Below are 20,875 nucleotides of genomic sequence, written 5' to 3'. Positions count from 1 at the left end.
AATGACGTGATTATCCTGTTGCCATTCATTTCAATGATCTTAAACATGACATCTCCACTTTTCGCTTTATTGGTATATATACTGTATATGTACTGTATGCATTTGTATGCATTTGTCATTTGAACATCTGTAAATGTGAATATTCATCGAACTGAGAAACTAAATATTGTGCTATATAAGCAATTCATTTCATGTCCTTTGCGTTTTGTTTTATTAAAAAAGCCTCAACAAATAAGATAATAATAATAATATGTATATTTCTAATACATTTGTCTTAATATTTAGGCATTAAGTATATAACTATCAGTTATTTATTCTTAAACTATAGTCTCTGGATGTGTGCACACATCCAGAGACTCCAGACTCCAGAGAATCCAGACACGCAAAAAACAAGTGTTTTTTTAACAAATTTTAGTGGTAGATCATGGCTTACAATTGGGAATAAAATGGGCTCTTGGGCTTGAACAGGATGGTTACCACTGCTCTATGGTATACTGACTATGTTGCTGACTCTGGTGACTCTATGGTATACTGACTATGGTGCTGACTCATATGGTACTGACTCTGGTGCTGATGTGGTACTGACTCTATGGTAAGGAGTCAAGGACTATAGTGCTGACTCTATGGTACTGACTATGGTGCCGACTATGTGGTACAGACTATGGTACTGACTCTATGGTATAAGTGGTTTATCCAAGACGTTTTACAGAGATTGTGCTACATTCACCTATTCACACACACATTCATACACCAATGCCGGAGGAATCCATGCAAGAACCTGCTCACCGGGAGTAATTTGCGGTTCGGTGTCTTGCTCAAGGACACTTCGACATTGACTTTTGGGGGAGCCGGGGATCGAACTCTGGACCTTCCACTTTCCAAATGGACACTCTACCTCCTGAGCCATCTGCTGCCCCTATGGTGCTGATATATGGGTCATCACACTGTATCAAGCTTTGATGGCCATGTGGGAAAAAGACTGTGGGCTGTATGGGCTGTGTTTCCTGAGATTATACATGTCCTGTTGGAACTGTCGTCAGGCTGAAATGACATAGCACATAATGGCTGTTCACTGCTCCTAGTTGTTATGTAGAGGACGAATCTCACCTATGTGCATAGTATACTATATATCACAGCACTCTATCTTTAATGAGTCTTATGAGATAGAAGGAAGCTTCTTAGAAATTCTAAAGTTCCTAATTCAAATTTTGCATCAACAAAAATGTTTCACTAGGAAAGACCAAACATCAGACATGAGAACCTTTAAGATGGTTTATTGAATAAACGTGGAGTGTGGTCGTTTATGGGCACGTCGCATGCGGGGCATGGGACGTGAGGCATAAACAGCCACGGCAGGACAGATGTGGGTGAAGCCAGCATGGTCATCGAAGGTCATCGCCACACGCAAGCGTGCGGCGTGCGGCTTAGATGGCCAGGGGCGGGGGATGCCATAACGGGCCTGATCATCCAAGGTCACGACCTCAAGCAAGCGTGAAGTGTGCGGCTTGGGTGGTCGGGGCACGCATGACATGTGGGGCGCCGGCGTGACCATCCAGGGGCATCACTACTCGGGAACGTGTAGCATGCGGCTTGGATTGTCAGGTCGGGGGGAAGGATGCCATTAGAGGTGCCGGCACGAACATCGAAGGTCATCACTGCACGCGAGCGTGCAGTGTGCGGCTTAGATGGCGTGGGGCACGAATGACATCGGGGGTGCTTGGTCATCGAAGGTCATCACCACACGCAAGCGTGCGGTGTGCGGCTTAGATGGTCAGAGCACGGGACGTGGGCATGGGGCATGAATGACGTCGGGGGTGCTTGGTCATCGAAGGTCATCACCACACGCAAGCGTGCAGTGTGCGGCTTAGATGGTCAGAGCACGGGACGGGGGTGCTTGGTCATCGAAGGTCATCACCACACGCAAGCGTGCGGTGTGCGGCTTAGATGGTCAGAGCACGGGACGTGGGCGACAGGGATTAGGTCCGAGGGGGCGTGGACCCAGATACTTTGGCTTAGGGGTCGAGGCGAGCGCCTGTGCGATTGTGTAGAAACCCCAAAAGTATCTTACCCTTGGATTACGAGACCAAGGAGAGCTGGGCATTGTGCAGGTCCGGGGCGTTGGTGCGGATGTAGCCGTGGTAGGCCTGGGACGACCACCGGCCGAGGATTTGGATCACGTGGTCGGCAACTCCCTTGCTCGAAGCCGTGGATGCTGCTCCGATTCTGGAGGAGTGGCCTGAGAAGTGCTCTGGGGAGATTCCCGCTTTGGTGAGGACCAGGCGGAGGTGGGAATGGAATCAGGTGCGGGTGGCGACTGAACCGCTGTTGGTTATGAAGAGGGGATCCGATGGAGTAGCGTGCAAACTGGTCCGTTTGCTGTGCTTGATGGTGAAGATGAGGGAGGAGTGCTGTGGATGGTTAGGTCGGCCAGCCTGGGATGGAGAGCTGGGTCGAACTTGGAGTTGGAGGAGGTGAACTCCGAGCATCTCAGAAGCCCAAAGAAAGCTAGAAGGAACATGGCCTCGAGCGTGGCGTCGGTGTGGGGGTCCGAGTAGCCTGTGCGGAGGATGTGGACGCAGCTGGTTAGGATTCGGCTGTGGGGGGTTGGCGTTGGGGGGGGAGTTTTGGCTCGATCCTCTGGAAGCCTTTGAGTAAGAGGGTGATCTGAGGATGTTGTATGGATGGATGGGGAGAGCCGGTAATGAGTTTTGTGAAGAAGTTGATGCCGCACGGGTAGACTTGGATGGTTGATGACCTGGCGGTTGTGGAATGGAGGTAGCTGATGTAGGAAGGAGAGGGTGGATGGGGCAATGCCTTGCAAGATCATGTGCCGGGAGTGAGTGAGGAGGTGGTGAAACGGATGGTTTAGGGGAAGGTCATTCCGAAAGGGTGGAACTGGGGTTGGTGTCGGGTCGGCTTCTGGGGCCGGGGACGTGGGCTGCACGAAGGATGGAGTTTTGTGACGGTTATCCAGGTGAGTCTGATGGATGTTTTGCTTGTTTGTCGGTGCAGTTGAGGCGGGTGTGAGAGCTGCCACAGAAGGAACATATGTGAAGCATGCGACAAGAAGACAGGTCGCAGCCGCCGTCGTTGTAGTTGTTGCACAACATCTTGGACCCTACGAACATGAGCGGACGGCCGCGCCTGTCTCTGGCTTTGGTGGCGGCGGGAAAGACTTTGCTGGAGGTGGTGACGCTGAGGAGGGAGGGGATGGTACCGTGGAGCTGGTTTGGCGTGAAGCGTGGGGGCGGGGTTCTGGGGCTATGAAGGTGCAGAGGGTGGTGGGATGGGTGGGGCAGTTGCAAAGACTGCAAGCTTCTGATGTTTTGCCGGCGAAGATCCGGCAGTACAGCTCCAGATCGAGGGAGCCCCAGTAAGTGCCGGAATTGAACTGCTGGAGTCTGGAGGCGGCCCTGGCGGAGAATTGACGATGGTATTCGTAGAATAGGCTGCCTCCGAAACGGGCGCAGAGGTCCATGCACAAGTAAAGGTGGTCATCAAGCTCTTGGCGGCGGGAAGGATAGGTGGTCTTTGGAGTTTCTACATTAATCTGATGTCAGCTCTGGATATCGCCGTTGTCTCCATATATGGGACTATAGGTTATCCCATATATGGAGCTCTAAGTGAAAGCCTTAGCAAATCCTCAGAATCTACAGCAGTCAAGCAAGACGCAGGATTCAGGATACAGCACATAGGACAAGACTCAAGACACCACACTCAAGACACAAGATCCAAGATCAAGAACACGTCAACACATACACGAACCAAGGTGTCTGGCTTTACAACCCAGATACCTTGCATAGCTTTACGAAGACCACCATTCCAATTAGCGTCGTTAAACATCCCGGTTTAAGTTCGGATCGGACACCACTGCAGCGGGTCCTAGCCTAGACAACCAGCACTAGTTCGAGCTATTTAGTAATGGTAGAAATCATGGAAAAGCACTACTTCGGGTAGCCACCATCTTGTAAATATGCACAATAAGGGTCCAGACACACCCAATAATAAGAATAGGTATTCCATTGAGTATCTCATGGTCAGAAACCCCTAAATAGATACCAAGTTTGCGTTTCTAGCTCATCTGGTTCAGAAGTTCGAGCCAAACCTATTTTCTGGGTGCTAATATTGTGGCGGCCATATTGGATTTCATGGAAACTTTCAATGCAAAAAATGTTCATATTCATATTATTGATCAACCTGTGAAGTTTCGTGGAAATATCTCTGTTAAAAAAATTGCCCTATTCACCCCCCATTATAACTAATAGGGGCTAATATTGGGGCGGCTATATTGGACTTTCGCCCAACAATTGACCAGGTTGTCCATATAGGTTGTGATCCTAGTGGGTCATAGATATTATTTCTGGTGGACAACTTTGTATGTTATGACAAATGCAGGTCAACCCCCTTTGCCCCCTGGGTAAGTTATTAGTGCAGCCACACCCGGCAGCCAGCAAAAACTAGAGTTCTCAATGGGCCCAAAAATTAAGGGCTGGCCCTACTTGGGCCCTCATCACACCCTGTACGCTCAAGACACTGCCCCCGCTGCCACCCATAGATCTCCATATATGGAGCTGACCTGTTCTGAAATTCCATATGTTGATCTGACCTCATCAAACCCTGTACACTCAAGAAAGACACGCTCCATTTATGGCCAGTACAGAATTCATTCCATATGTTGATCTGATCCCCCCATGCCAAAGCGCCAGCGCTCACCCAGCAGTCTGCTGTCACCCAGGCGGATGCATGCATGCTCGCTTCTCGCCCTCAGGGCGTCTTACTGGTTTTATTAATACAATGTAGGGCTAATGACATTATTGAGGGTAGCCCCTCCTATATTCAGCTATAGTGTCGATTTTTGTCCTAACACAAACATTAAATGCCATTCACAATGAAAGGAGAATTTAAGTCATGTGTCTGAGCAAAGACTAAATTCCCATTGACAATAAATGGATAATGTACGATGAAAAGAGCGCCCCTCACTTCACACGGGTGTGATTTATTTTAACACTTTGATTGCTACAAGATCTCGACAGGCCTATTTGGATGTTGCTACCGTTTAACATTGCACAAAGGCCTTGTTCGGGGGCCCACAGCAAAATGTTCTCTTATAGCGAGAATCACACGCATACATCAAAAGAAAGCTGAACTTGTCCACTTCAATTTTAAAAATACATTTTGATTTTACCATGTTCCATTCTGGAGATATTGACCTTTTTGCAACACCTGCATTTGCCTGGAAGTGGTTATCTTGAACAGCGAGCAGAGTTATGGATGGTTTAAAGTCAGAGACATTGCAGATATAAAATTGAACCCAATACATATCCTATACATCCTATACACCGAATGAAAGCCCTGAATGTGTACTTTTACGAGGAAAAGAGTAAACATTGATCCCATGTACAGTTAGACAGTAATTGGTTATTGAATGCAGCTTGTGCCCACCAGATAACTTCAGAGAAGACATGGACGTGAACTCCTCAATATTCACAAAATAAGGCCTATAGCGACATATAAATACTATATACCGTATGAAACAGAAGACTCTCTGCTTTCATAAGAAAAAAATCACACCCGTGTGAACTGAGTGGTGTAAGGTTTTATATAGCATGATCAGCTGTGGTCTGACGTAATGTCTGACGTAATGAAATAAGGTAAGGTATTATGTAGCCTGATCAGCTCTGATCTGACGTAATGAAATCACACCCGGATGTGATTTCACAACTGGCTTTTTCTGTGCAGAGAAAATGACCATGGTTGCTACGGTCATCCAGTTCACCCGGGTGTGATTTAATTACGTCAGAAATTATTTTGAACATAGCAACCATGCTCATTTTTTTCTGCACACAAAAGCCAGTTGTAGGAGTGGTTTACACCACTCAAAAACTTCTACTGTAGTAATAATAAAAATCACACCCATGTGAAGTGAGTGGTGCAACTCTGTCCCATATTCTGTTCTCTGCTTATTCAATACAGCTCGCTATATACGGACTGAGGCAGAAAGTCATGTAAACCTTTTATTTACAGTTTGGTCTGTAAACTTCTACTGTAATAATAAAAATCACACCCCTGTGAAGTGAGCGTTGCAACTGTTCTGTACTTATTCACTACAGCTCGCTATATACGGACTGAGACAGAAAGTCATGTAAACCTTTTATTTACAGTTTGGTCTGTAAACTTCTACTGTAATAATAAAAATCACACCCCTGTGAAGTGAGCGGTGCAACTGTTCTCTACAGTTGCAACTGTAGAGAACAGTTGCACCGCTCACTTCACATGGGTGTGATTTTTATTATTACTACAGTAGAAGTTTTTTTCTTATGAAAGCAGAGTCTTCTGTTTCATACGGTATATAGTATTTATATGTCGCTATAGGCCTTATTTTGTGAATATTGAGTTCGGGTCCATGTCTTCTCTGCAGTTATATCTGGTGGGCGCAATGTGCAATGTAACCAATTTATGACAAACTGTACATGGGATTAATGTTTACTCTTTTCCTCGTAAAAGTACACATTCAGGGCTTTCATTCGGTGTATAGGATGTATAGCATATTTATTGTGTTTATTGTTATATCTGCCTGTCAATGTCTGACTATAAACCTTCATAACTCTGCTTTCTTTAGATTATGATGATGATTGCCTCATTGTCTTGATCGCAAAACATTGGGGGGGGGGGTTCATGGGCACATTGGGCAGCAAAAGTCTTGATCCGTACGGCTATAAAAAGTCCCATTCCACCGTTCGGTTCAGAACTATAGTATAACGGTGAGACGCGTTGTCATCAACAGCTGATTTTGTTTTTCAAGCTAGTGAAGTATATTTACTAACAAGAGAACATGCCTGGGCATGCAGGTTGGGGGCGATGGAGGAAAAAAAAAGATTCACCCGGCTGTGATGTCGACGACAACGGATCACAACACCACGGTTTAGGACGCGGAAAAGTTCGTTATACATTACACCCGGGTCGATTACGTCCCCGATGCGTTCATTGCGGTCTTATCACTACAATTATAATGAATAAAAAAGCGTTACAATCACACGTCCGAGCGATCTCCAATTATGACGGTTCTGCATGGCGATACGTGATCCACCAACGGCACACTGTCTGTTGTCGTGGCGGCCCCTCGATACTGTGGTCACTGGTTAGTTCGTAGTATTGTAGGCTCGGGGATCGTTTGGTCGCTACTGTAGCCATCGTGCAGTCAATACATGGTTGCCCAAAATTGTATCTTGTATCATTTTTAAATATCAATGGATATTGGTCATAATTAGCTAACCAGGCCTCCTTCCTAAGGCCACACTTCAGCGAACCTCCTTCCTGCCTTCTAGCTGACTTTACAATGACCCTCCTTGCCCAAGCAAGACCCCTATCAATCAGCGTAAAAGAGACAGAAGTCTAGATAAGACACCTCACTGGAACCCTGGACATTTCATTTCCCCTCTGTGGAATGCGCATCGCGTCACAGTATTGGCTCTGACCAAGCACAATGGAAGAACAAAGAATGTGATTAAAACTGCATATGCTATAATATTCTGTGATCTGAGAATATTCCATTGTCATGGTGTTCACTGTACTGCAACAATATCTTAACTGTGACAGTTTAAATGCGATTTTTCTCCTGTTAATTACATTGCTTCCTTACTGACTTTCTAGTTGACATCAACCTGTCATGTTTGGTAGCACACTAAAACCAAGTGTATGCAGAGTCTGGATCCATGGTCAGATGCATTAATTTTCTGCATGATAGTTTAATTAATAAAGAGGTTAAATTGATCAGGTCCATGAGACAGCAGTTCAAAGTGGGTGTAACATTATGACTGGAAAAGACAGCCCTTTTCCTAAGGAGGGGGGTCTGCTGTGAGCCCCAAAGCAGGGCAAAGACTGTGACAATCCTTCTTCTCTCTCTCTTGTCCTGGTGAACGTTTGTCTGAACACTACGTGCCTATAGGGGAAGCCCTCTAGGCCCTGCCTGGGTTTCAATCCTGCCCCATGAGGTCAGCGTGCAGCCGAGTCAGGCCTGCCGATGCTCTGACCCGCTCCGGCTGTCGCCCTCTTTCTACTGCAATCACCACGCAACCTTCTACAACCCTGCGAGATGCCACTCACAGGAGACGGCGGACTGACCGGAAAAGCCATGCCTGACAACGCCCTGCTCTACTCTCTCTGCGGCCATGTCGCCAGCCTGCCAACGACCTACGACGGCTCTCCTGCCGTCTCTCCTGTGCGCGCTCTCTGCACGCCCCGGTCCACAGTGGCAAAATGGCTGTGGAAGAAGATGGACGGTTCTCCCCTCCGGCTACAACAGGCCACTGCCTTCAAAACACTGGTTACCCCTGGGGGTACACTACAGTTTAGAGTCAGGGGACACTGCTCAACCCATGAGCAAAACCGACGCCACATGCCGACAGCCTCTGATACCCGGCGAAAAGGTTGTATGAAACTGAACATGAAGTTATGGCACACAACGAATGGGAATATGAATGTGTTGGTTCGCGCCTCTGGGCGGACATTCTGTCTCTCCTCAGTTCACCACTACAGCTTATCCATAAGCAACTGTTAGCCTACCCGGCCAAGATCTGTTTATTCTCTTTCTCCACACGATATCCTAAACTAAAGTTTACCTTATTTTACTAACACTTTAGCCTACTTCCGGTGGGCGTACTAAATTCGTTTTATCTAGTTTTTATTTCAAAACTGATGTTTCTCACTTAATTCTAACTCAAAAGAGGATTTTGATGAGAGCATCAGAGATGTGATCATGCCTTTGGTGACAGGCCTTGCCTGTCCATAAACGCATTAATTGACACTTACTATGACCAAAAGTACCACTTAAACCTGATTCTTTCTACCCATGTTTTACATTTGTTTATTTTTAATAAATTGATTATTTGAATTAAGAAGTGGTTGTGTCCTATGTATCATATGTTTATGGTCAATACAGTATTGAATATTTAATGCAAGTCTGTCCAAGAATTCATGTTACATTACAGTGACGTGAGCAATATAATTATTATATTGTAATATTTTCATAATTCATATTCATAAATTATGAATATTGATATTTGAAATATTACGTCCTGACAGCTGTTACTCAGCTATATTACACTACAGTATGAAGAAGGAAACATGCATCTGTCCATGTGTGTTGCAGACGTTATGCAATGCAATGCCGATCGGATCCGGTGCATATGTGTTTAGGCAGCGATCCGTTCAATATGTTTTTTTCCGAGAGACAGAGCCAGGACAGAGCCCCCATCTCGCAAGGCCCTCCTCCTGCAGGAGGAACAGGAGGGGAGGGGGGAATCGAGTATTATAGTGTTGTGTGAAAGCCAATAGGTGGAGGAAAGCCTGGTGAGGCGAGGTTAGGTGAAATTTGATTCTTTTCACACACCGACTGGATCATTCCATGGGCGCGTCCATTTTACACCGGCTTAGTGGCTTCTACACGTAAAGCGGCCCGCGCTCCTGTTTTCAGGAGGGGTTTTTTGTTTTTTTTTCTGATCACGTGAGCGGGACTAAGCAGCAATGATAGGGGGGTGGTTCTTCATTGACCGGGTGGGTAAAAAGATGAATGAAAGTATGCTATAAAAAAGTGATTAAAACGTATGGATACGTGGTTCGCACCCGACGTTTGATTAATTGATAACGTATTGATACGCGATTCGCGTCGGCTGTGTTAAAACAGAAATGACTGTTTTTCTTTGCAGCTTGAGTGGCCCATTTTAGCTGAACATAAAAAAATAAGTCGGCTAAGCAGTATACGTGATCATCAGCATTATACGTGATGAAGGCCACCATTGTTTTTTTTTATTGATTTGTCAACCTTATCATTGACAACTGAGATTGCTTTCACCTGGCATTTACCCTGAGTAGTCATATATGACTGATATTATTGCATCTGTTGCATCATAAGATGTGATGCATTGCATCTCCCGAGTCCCGCCATAACAACCATAGACTGTTTTATGTCAAGTACACTTGTAGCGAGAATCATGTGCATCCATTGGCTGTTCAACTTTGAAAAGCAAGGAGCTAATAGGCTAAAAAAAAACGGTGGCCCATCTTAGCTGATCAAGCTGATCAGGTGGCTTATTTTACATGAAAATGCTACATCTTAAAAATATGTAACAGCTTGTTTCAGAAGCTGTAGGGACTAAACTATTATAATTAAATACATTTATGTTAAATGTTAAATACATTTAACTTAAAGGACAACTTTAGTTTTTTTCAACCAAGGTTCATGTTTTAGGTTGTTATTAGAGAAAGTATAAGATGAGTGTTAATTTTTCTTCATTTGCTGCTTTCTTTCGTTTTAGGGATTTTAGCGGCTTTTGACAGGGGGGCGGGGGCATTCGAGCATGGGGCTAAATATGTATTTCTTTACAAAATATTATGGCGATTTATTATTTTATTATTTACTATAGTCCTAATATACCCCAGGAAATTACATCTGGCCACAGAAGATCACAGGATCTACTGAATGTGAAGGTAGCCTACTGTGGGGAAGCCACACTGTGTGTTATAGGCTCAATATGCAGTTTGACACATTCAGTAGATCTTGTGATCTTTTGTGGCCAGATGTAATTTCTTGGGGTTTAGTAGGACTATAGTAAATAATAAAAAAATAAATCGCTCTAAAATTTTGTAAAAAAATACATATTTAGCCCCATGCTCGAATGCCCCCGCCCCGTGTCAAAAACCGACCATTTACAAAGAATCGAAGAAATGTGAAAATAGACGATCTACAAGCTCACAATGCACCGTGATGCAATGCATTGTGAGGTTTTAGATTGGCTATTTTCAGTTTTTGAAATGGGGCTTAAGTGGTGTAGCCGATTTTGTTGTAGTATTATTTTGTAGTATTAGGTCTCCAAGTCTCAGCTGAAACGTTTGTAAACCCCTGGCCTAGTATGTTCCCTAATGTTTACTTTTCCACCCTGGTTCTTGATATTTCCTGATATTTATCTGTTGTTGATGAGCATACATTTTGCGCTGGCTATGCTGGTCTGGTTATCTGCAGCCTACCAAGCTGTGTAGATACTGAAGAGTTAAATGCCAGTGAGAATCTTAAATTCTTAAATGCAAAGAATCTTTGCACAGACCGTGAAGATGATCCAGTCAAACATGAAATGGCTTTTATTGCACGCACACAGACACGGAAACAATATGCAAATATCCTTTCATAAATCCTTTCATAAATGATCCGATACCGATACAGGGACATCTCTAGTTACATCTGGGACAACACTTTGAAAAGGGGTGGTTCATTTGAGTTGTAGGCCTATATACTGTAAGACAGCTGTGTATCAATAGTCAGTGAGTTTCACATTGCGGTTTGTGCTGTATCACTAGTCACTGCGTTTAAGGATGAGGGCTTGCGGTGCTTTGCTGTTTTTCCTTTTCTGTCTGTGTGAGGCTGCCGACATTAACTTTAAGTTGAGCATCGACTATCATGAGAAGCAAGGAACGGCAAACAAAAACACAGGTAGGATGAGGATGATTGAGAATTGAGATTTCAATGTTAATTTACCTTATGTCTAACCTCATGCACATACTGTACTGTGCAGGATGGATGTGTATGTAATATTATGTTATATCCCTTTGGTAGTGATGTAACAATATAGGGCTATACTGTATATACTATATGTATGTACTTTTAAATGTTTTGCTTTTTGTATTTTCCAGAATGCAAGAATGCAAGTAAGGAGGTGGTAGTCCCACCTCCCACCGTAGGAACTCCCACCGTCCCTCGCACCGTGGAACTCTCACCTACCACCGTACCACCAAGTGTAAGATGTTCAGGTAAATGGTAAATAGTGCATTTACATAGCGCTTTTATCCAAAGTGCTTTATAGATAGATTTTAAATAGTGGATCTCCAATTTAGGGAATAATGTTCCTATGCAGACAAATGACTTATTTAATGTTGTATGAGCATTTAGCCGTGAACACTAGGGCTCAACCTATGGGGATAAATCTCCTCTCACCATCTCTGACTGCAGTAAAACAAATAGCCAGAAAGATTTACACCTCGGAGCACAGGTCTCCACCAGGACAGGTAGTAGAAAAGTAAATCTTAGCGAATGCTGTTGGACAAGCAGACAGATCCGTCTTGATGATGACTTAATTTCACCCACCTTTTTACTTGTAAAACTGTGATGTGACAATAAAGATGATTCTGATTCTAATGATCAAAATCTTAGTAAGAGTAATAGCACAAAATGTTCCAAGTAAAAATTGGCCTCCTGGTGTCGCTATAACAGGACAATGTGAGAGTGGCATTTTTTCCTCTGCCTAATGGGAATGTGTGTGCAAAGTTCCATGCAACTGGACGCAGTGTTCATGATTTGAGAATTGTTTTGTAATGCACAACCTATGTAAAACACCTTGGATAAATGAACCATTTACTACGCCTGTCATTTGTGCACTTTTCAGAGTTTGCACTTTGCACACTTCAGACATTCTCCACAGACGTTTACCACTGCATAAGGACTTACATAGACAGTTAAAACGGTTGCTATGACAAGGGATATAACCTTAGCGTATATATTATATAGTGGGGTGGGTTTTCTGAAGAAGTGGATCGAGGTGGGGGGTACCAGCTGTGTCTTCCACGGCATAGGAAAAGTGACACCTGGGGATGTGATGAGATGGTTGAGAGATTTAGCCTGGCCTGGCCAGACTAATATCACTGATTCACTGATTTGTCTGGTTTCCAGGCTAACTTTATTCTGTTTTTGTTAGATGGATCGGACGGATTTACACTTGACGGTAGTGTGTGTTATTACATGTCTACTGAGGTGAAAACCTGGAATGAGAGCAGACAATTCTGTAGAAGCAAACAATCACACCTGATGATCATAAAGAGTGAAGAAAAAGAGGTACATTATTGTGTATGCGTACATACGTGCGTGGCGTGCAAGAGTGCATGTTATTATTCTTGTTGTTGTAGTAGTACAGATGTACTTCAGTAACCTACTGCTTTCCTGTCCAGGACCTTCTTTTAAGAATTGTTGACGACAAAAAGCATGTGTGGATTGGTTTGAGTCACAATGATGTACAAGGAATCTGGAAGTGGGTGGATGGAACACTGCTGACCACACCAACGTAAGACTTTACCTTCATTCTTCCTTCATTTATGCTCATGTAATAGTGTGTATTCATTTTTGTCAATGAAAATGTCAACCAACCAACCAACCAACCAACCAACCAACCAATCATAACTACATTTCACATATTTCATCTTTTTAAATGGTTTTCAATGTTATAAAATACAGACCTACCACACTGTCACAAAGACAGTTTTTACCGTCTATTGCACTAGCCACTATTCATTTGTATCTAACATCTTAGAATATAGAAGTTTAAGGTCATGATTAAACACTTAAAGGGGAACACCACTCATTTTCAACATTTTACTATGTCATTAGTAAATGACAGTTGTTGTTGTGTGGAAATAATAAAAAGTCCTCCCCATTCTGTGTTGCCTAGAACTGGAGGTCTTTTCCAAAATTCTGTAACATTATGAAGTACATCTCAGTGACAGTGACAATCAAAAAAAACATGTACTTCATAATATAATGTTACTGATTTTATTCAGACTCCACGGCTTTTTCAGACTTCCAGACTCCACAGCAACTATATATATATATATATATATATATGTATAGGCACAGGGTGAGATAAAATAAACATCAACAATTAGTGCAACAACAACAGAAGTGCTGTGCAATAAACAAACAAACAAGACTCAAACATTAAGTGCAGTGTGTATATCATACAGTACATGTAGTGTAAAATTAATTAAATGTTCCGACCTCTACAGGTACTGGGCACATGGTCAGCCTGATCGCAATACTGAAGACTGTGCTTCATTTTTTATCACCCCTTCCCATGCATCACACAGCGGATGGAACGACCGTACATGTTCTCATGCTTACACTTTCGTGTGTGAAAGAGTTGTGTAGTGAAATCATCACTGTCACGACTTGCGTGGTGTGATACGTCACAATGTGTTACACAGCACATCATTGATTCTGTGCTTTGAGAATTGCAGCTGTATATTCATCTTTAATTTTCTTTTATTTCAATTTCATTATGCAACGCACTATGCTTTTGTTACAAGGGTCATCATGTGTCCATACAGACAACTGGCAAGACTTGTCCATGTTCGTGGGAAATCTTTGAAGAAATAGAAACAACACATTGTTTAATTATATTGATAAGACCCAATTATTGAAATCAGAATACTTGCTGTATTGTATGTATACAATCAGTATACATAGAACAGACTCCAGTCTCCAGGCTTTCTGCAGAATAACTAGAATACTGATTAAAGACCTAGTCAAATGAAAAATATGTTTTTTTTTACCATATCCGAGGTCATACCATAGACAATGGATGCCAAAACGTCCATTTTTATATCAAAAGTCAAATTTGAATTACTTCCTTTGAACAAAAACGTGATGCGTGATGATGTGTCGAGTGTCGTGTCGAGCATGAATAAAAATGAAGATTGATTTCATTCACCTGGTTTATTCCCATTGCTGGGCATTCCTCCAAACACACTGATGGTGACTACAGAACTACTCCGTTTTTAATCTCATTCAAGATGACATCCAGACAGGGCATTACTCATTTTAAACTTAATCAGCACGCTAAAATATGTATCTGAAAACATTACAGGTTAGAAATAAGCCAAACGCTTTGCTGTCCGCCTCTCTGTGACATGTAAACAATAAACTCAACGCACGCATCGCGCATGTAGTGGAGCTACATCCCATACCCTGGAGGGATGCGGTGTTCTGATTGGTTAAAAAACACACAGCTTTCCGTTTCATAGTGAAACTTCAAAATAAAGTGCCTGTATTTTTCATTTCCTATTATCATCATGTGCAGCACATTGGCAGTACACTAGTATACATTTAGATTTAGAGCTAGCTCTATGTGCTTCTGTTATAGTCTATTATTGCCAGTGTTGGAAAAGTTACTCAAAAATAATATTAAGTAATATATTGCTTTATATTACTAAAGTAACTTGTTATTACTTTACTTTTTTGTCTCGCCCCACGTAATTGCATCTTTTGTCCCCAAAAGTCCTTTTCATGTTTACGTCTCTCGTAATCTGACTCGAGTATCACACTAACCAGTTTGTTCTACGGCTTAAGGCCCGCCCTTCAGCATCTGATAATTCATGCGTACAGACAAGGGCGCATTGTTTCCATATCCCAATTATCAGAAGCCTGCAAAGCAACTCGATCCCAACCCAGTCTACCATTATAAACAAACACTGAGTACCACCAAGGCTCGTGAAACTAGTTTTGGAATATACTAAATGTTAACATTCCTCAAAATGTGAAAATAATTATATTACTGAAAAACGGTAATAATATTACTTTAATAAGTTACTTTAGTTACTTTCCAACAGTGATTATTACTGATTTTTTTTGTAATCTCTTGAATATAAATAACTTTGAGCTGCATGTGTTGTATGAAAGATATACAAATAAAGTGTCTTCTAGAGTCCTTGTCCTTCATTGGTGTTAATTGTTTTGAATCATTGTCCTCCAGTGGTGTTACTCAGCTCCACCCCCCGTTCTGATTGGTTGACATTTGGTAGTTCTTCTCTTTGCCATACATTTTAACCTGCTTGTCATAGATACTTTTGAGTCACCTCACTGGACTCGGTTGAAAGTCCTTGTCCTTCACTGGAGTTAATTAGCTCCGCCCCAATGTGGACAGAGGTGCAAACTGCAAAAGGCAGACATTGCTGCTTTAATAATAATAATATAATAATAAACTTTATTTGTATAGCACCTTTCATACATAAATGCAACTCAAAGTGCTTCACAGGGCAGTACACAAAAATAGCAATAAAACACAGGCAAGCAGTTAGACGGATAAAACAATGGTAAAGAGCAAACAACAAAAAAAGCATACAAACATAGATGGACGAGAAACAAAGCACACCGCAAAAGGTCAGAATAGAGAACTCAACTAAAACTAAAACTAAAACTCAATTAAAAGCAAGAGTAAAAAGGTGAGTCTTGAGTTGAGCTTTAAAAATGTCTACAGAGGGTGCGTGTCTAAGTTGAAATGGAAGTCGATTCCAGGCTGTAGGCCCATAGAAGCAGAAGGCTGCCTCACCATATTTTTTTGTAGACATTTTTTTAGGCACTTCAAGCAGGCCAGCAGTGGAGGACCTGAGGGGGCGGTTAGGAACGTATCTGGGTAGGCATTCGCGGAGGTATGAGGGTGCAAGACCGTTTAGGGATTTATAAACAAGTAAAAGAATTTTAAAATCAATCCTAAAAACCACCGGGAGCCAATGTAGTGAGCTTTAATACAGCTTTAATTATTTTAATTGTTACATTTCTTTATTTTCACAATTTAACCATACATCAAACATCACATAAGTCATTGGAAATGAAAGGGTCTCCCCTTTAGCCACACAAACTATCCTGTAAAGGGTTATAGGGGTTAGGTGTAAAGGTGTGAATTTAACTTCATGAATAGACGTATAGGGGTGTATGTGTGTGCATATATGCATACACAAATTTGCATTTTAGCATATACTAAATACACATGCAATGTCTGTGAATGGAATATATTCACAGTCATATATACATTTGTGCTCGTGTCATTATGAGGGTCTGTATGACAACGGGTGCATGTGTTTGTCCGACATACCAACAGTCCGGTATTATTACAGGTATTATTATTACAGGTATTACAGGTATTATTCTCAATAGTCTGACACCCTACCGAAAACCCAAACCCACGGAATGTGATGTATGATGATAAGAGCCCGACTCACGTCAGGCATGTCCAAATATGGCGTTGTGGTATCTGGAACCACAATTTACATTAATATAGCTTCAATAACTGTTTAGTATAGTGTGACATTACATTGTCTCTCAGCTGGGCAAACATGACACAGCAGGCTAGGAATCTCAGAATAGCCAGTGACCAAACAAATGGTCGGGGGATGCCTGCCACATGTTGGGACACATAGGCTACTGTGCCTCCTAGCTCTGTCCTTCCTGGTGACCATTACCGTATATGGGCACAGACATGTTTGACCATTTGGTACAGGGGGGTTGAGACCACCTTTGCATTTCCCTTTGATGTCTCTGTTTTGAGCTGTATAAGACCCTACTGAAATGTTTGTAACTGTGGTAGTAGTCTCCGGACGCCGAGAGGCTGATGGAAGGATCCATGGGGCTTGCTGGCCCCATGGCTGTGATGCTGTATTCTGAACTCTGTAAATAAATGGAACTACGGAACAACCTTCAATGCCTGTCTGCTGTTGACTTCATTCTCCGTATTTTTGCCTAAGTATTTAAGTCTAGTACGTTTGAGAGGAACAGCAGTTCTCTCTGTTTAGTTCAGATACTTCAGCGTCTATGCAGATGTCAGAACATATTTGTGATGTCAGAACAGGCCAGCTCCTGGCCAGGTTGCTATAGTTCAAAGAACTTAGAGGGCAGTCTGAGAACATGGGCCTCCATATTTGGGCAAGACTGACCCGAAACTCCATATTTGGGCATGGCTGACAGTGTCTGACAATGGCTGGGTGTCAACGCAAGCCAGCTAAAAACTGGAATGTACATCTGTATCGACCACAGACTTCAATCTTCCGTGGGTTTTCACCGAGTACCACAGGGACGGTTTATGAACCTTCACCGCCGTCAAGAGAAACGGTTGTGGCCTGATATTGAAAGATAAACCTTGTAATTACTATTCTGGTACTCACACACAACACTAATTCCTGGATTGTACAGGCAGACATCATTGGTGGTTAAGTTCCTTGCTGTCATCTTCAGTGGGGTTAATTCCCAGTCAACTAGTTTTTATGAGGAGAAATCTTCTGGCCTAAACACAACTTCTACACTGACCTCGTCACTGGCCATGTATAACGACATCTTCAAGGAAGGCGGGAGTTCCCAGTCTATACTGTTCTCTTCACAGATCATGTATGACGGTAGTTTGATCCATGAGCTGCTTCCAGCCCTGAAAGGAGTGACGTGCCAGCCTACACTGTCCCCATCACAGGTCATGAATACTGAAAGCTTTGACAATAAACCGCCGGTCCTGGAAGGAGTAGTGAGGCCCGCCCAGTCTACGATACTGTCCTTGTCACAGGAGGTCATCTATAGCGGACGCATTGACAATGAACAGCCACTGCTCATGGAAGGAAGAGAGGGGTCCCAGTCTACATTGTTCTCTTCACAGGCCATGTATGGTGGCACCTTTGATGAACCGTTGGCGCTCTTAAAAGGACCGACGTCCCAGTACACACCATCCTCATCAGAGGCCATCTATAGTGGCAGCTTTGACGCAGGGTCCCAGTCTCCCCAGACTCTTCTCCAGGTCTTCTCCTGTTCTGAGTGTACGTATGCCTTCACGTCTCAGCTCCTATTCCAAAAGCACATGAAGAGGAGCCACAACCTCTACTGCCCGATAACGGACAAACACAAGCTTGTCCACACCGAACAGAAAAAACCCTACTACTGCAAACAGTGCGGCAAGAGTTTCAGGCTGTCAAGCCACCTGAAGAACCATCAGCGGCTTCACACCGGAGACAAACCGTTCCAATGCATACACTGTGACAAGAGTTTCACCGAGATAGGTGGACTGCGGCGGCACCAGCGGGTCCACACTGGAGAACAACCCTTCCGGTGTAAGCAGTGTGACAAGGGTTTCAACGATTTGGGGAACATGAAGAGACATCAACGCATCCACACTGGAGAGAAACCTTTCCACTGTCTACACTGTGACAAGAGCTGCAACAGCTCGTCTAACCTCAAGAAGCACCAGCGCCTCCACACAGGAGAGAAGCCCTTTCACTGTCGACACTGTGACAAGTATTTCAATGAGTTGGCTCACATGAGGAGACACCAGCGTCTCTGTAGGAGCCATTAGGATGGTGACTTACTAGTTGGCATATCCTTTTTTTGGTGGCAGGCTGTAGATTGACAGCACTGGGCGTGTATTTAGCGGGTGACTCAGGTGCAGTAATCAGCCTAGAACAACGACACAGGACTAGGACACAGGGAATGGGAGCACACCATTTCTTAACAGCAGCAGCCAGAAACATGCAGACAAAATAACATTGCTACATATTATCACTGGTTGTTCATCTCATCTGTCAATAAACACAACAACTGAGCTCTATGACTGGACATCCGTCTATTATGTTTCTGTGTGCATTGCTGTGTACGATCACTCCTACCACCTGTGAAGTAACGTGCAACAAAGATTGGAAGGTGAACGATTGCCGTTACAGTCTCCATACTGGAGAAAAGTCCTCTTTGTAGTTCTGAATGTTGAGAGTTAATAAGTAATGTAATCTCTTTTGCTTTCTTTACTGTTTGCAGCACCTTTGTTGTGTCCAAAGAAGATTTGGTCTGTGGGGCTAAATCTTGTGAACCACTAGGCCGATCAGCGCCAAATGTGTTCAACCCCGTCTGTTTGTCTGTCAGGGGATAAACCGTTGGACCTGATCTCAACGTTCTTGTGCAGTTCATGCACGTTGTCAATAGGCCATAGTCCATGGAAGAACCTTTATTAAAAAAAAAGTCCCGCATGGTGTGTGTAGGACTGCCAGAGTCACCCCCCTCCTGAAGAAACCGACACTTGACCCCTCTGAGATCAAGAACTACAGACCGGTTTCCCTTCTATCCTTCCTATCTAAAACTCTCGAACGTGCTGTCTTTAAACAACTGTCCTCCTATCTCCACCAGAACAACCTCCTGGACTCCAACCAGTCTGGGTTCAAAGTGGGTCACTCGACAGAGACTGCCCTGCTGGCAGTGACGGAGTCGCTCCATGCCGCTAGAGCGAACTCTCTCTCCTCCGTCCTGATACTCCTGGACCTGTCTGCAGCGTTCGACACGGTGAACCATCTGATCCTCCTCTCCACCCTCGAGGGGATGGGTGTCTCAGGCTCTGCACTCTCCCTGTTTGCATCCTACCTGACGGGTCGCTCCTACCAGGTGATGCTGAGAGGGTCTGTGTCAGAACCACACAGGCTCACAACTGGGGTTCCCCAAGGCTCGGTTCTGGGTCCTCTTCTTTTCTCTCTCTACACTACATCTCTGGGTGCTGTCATCCACTCCCATGGCTTTTCCTACCACTGCTATGCCGATGACACCCAGCTGATCCTCTCATTCCCCCCCTCTGATACCCAAGTGGAGGCACGCATTGCTGCTTGTCTGGCTGACATCTCGGCGTGGATGTCGACAAACCACCTGAAGCTCAACCTGGACAAGACCGAGCTGATGTTCCTCCCGGGGAAGGGCTGTCCGCACCGAGACATGGCCATCACCATTGATAATGCTGTGGTGACCTCAACTCGGACTGCGAAAAATCTGGGTGTGACCCTGGACGATCAACTGACGTTCTCGGCAAACATCGCATCAGTGACAAGGTCCTGCAGATTCCTCCTCTACAACATCAGGAGGATTCGCCCCTTCCTCACGGAGAAGGCAGCCCAGGTGCTCATCCAGGCTCTCGTCATCTCCCGCCTGGACTACTGCAACTCCCTCCTTGCTGGTGCTCCGGCATCTGCCATCAGACCTCTGGAGCTTGTTCAGAAAGCTGCGGCTCGTCTGGTGTTCAACCGCCCCAAGTTCTCCCACACAACCATCCTTCTCCGTTCTCTACACTGGCTCCCCGTAGCGGCCCGCATCCAGTTCAAAACCCTGGTGTTAGCCTATAGGGCAGTGAAAGGAACAGCTCCTTCCTACCTCCGGGCTATGGTCGATGCCTACACCCCTGCCCGACCACTTCGGTCTGCCACCTCGGGGCGACTGATTGCCTCGTCACTCAAGGGTCCTTCTGGCCGATCCACACGGTCACGACTCTTTTCTGTTCTG

The sequence above is a fragment of the Electrona antarctica genome, assembly GCF_951216825.1.
Source record: "Electrona antarctica genome assembly, chromosome: 18".
Taxonomy (NCBI): domain Eukaryota; kingdom Metazoa; phylum Chordata; class Actinopteri; order Myctophiformes; family Myctophidae; genus Electrona; species Electrona antarctica.
This window is presented reverse-complemented; position numbering follows the sequence as displayed.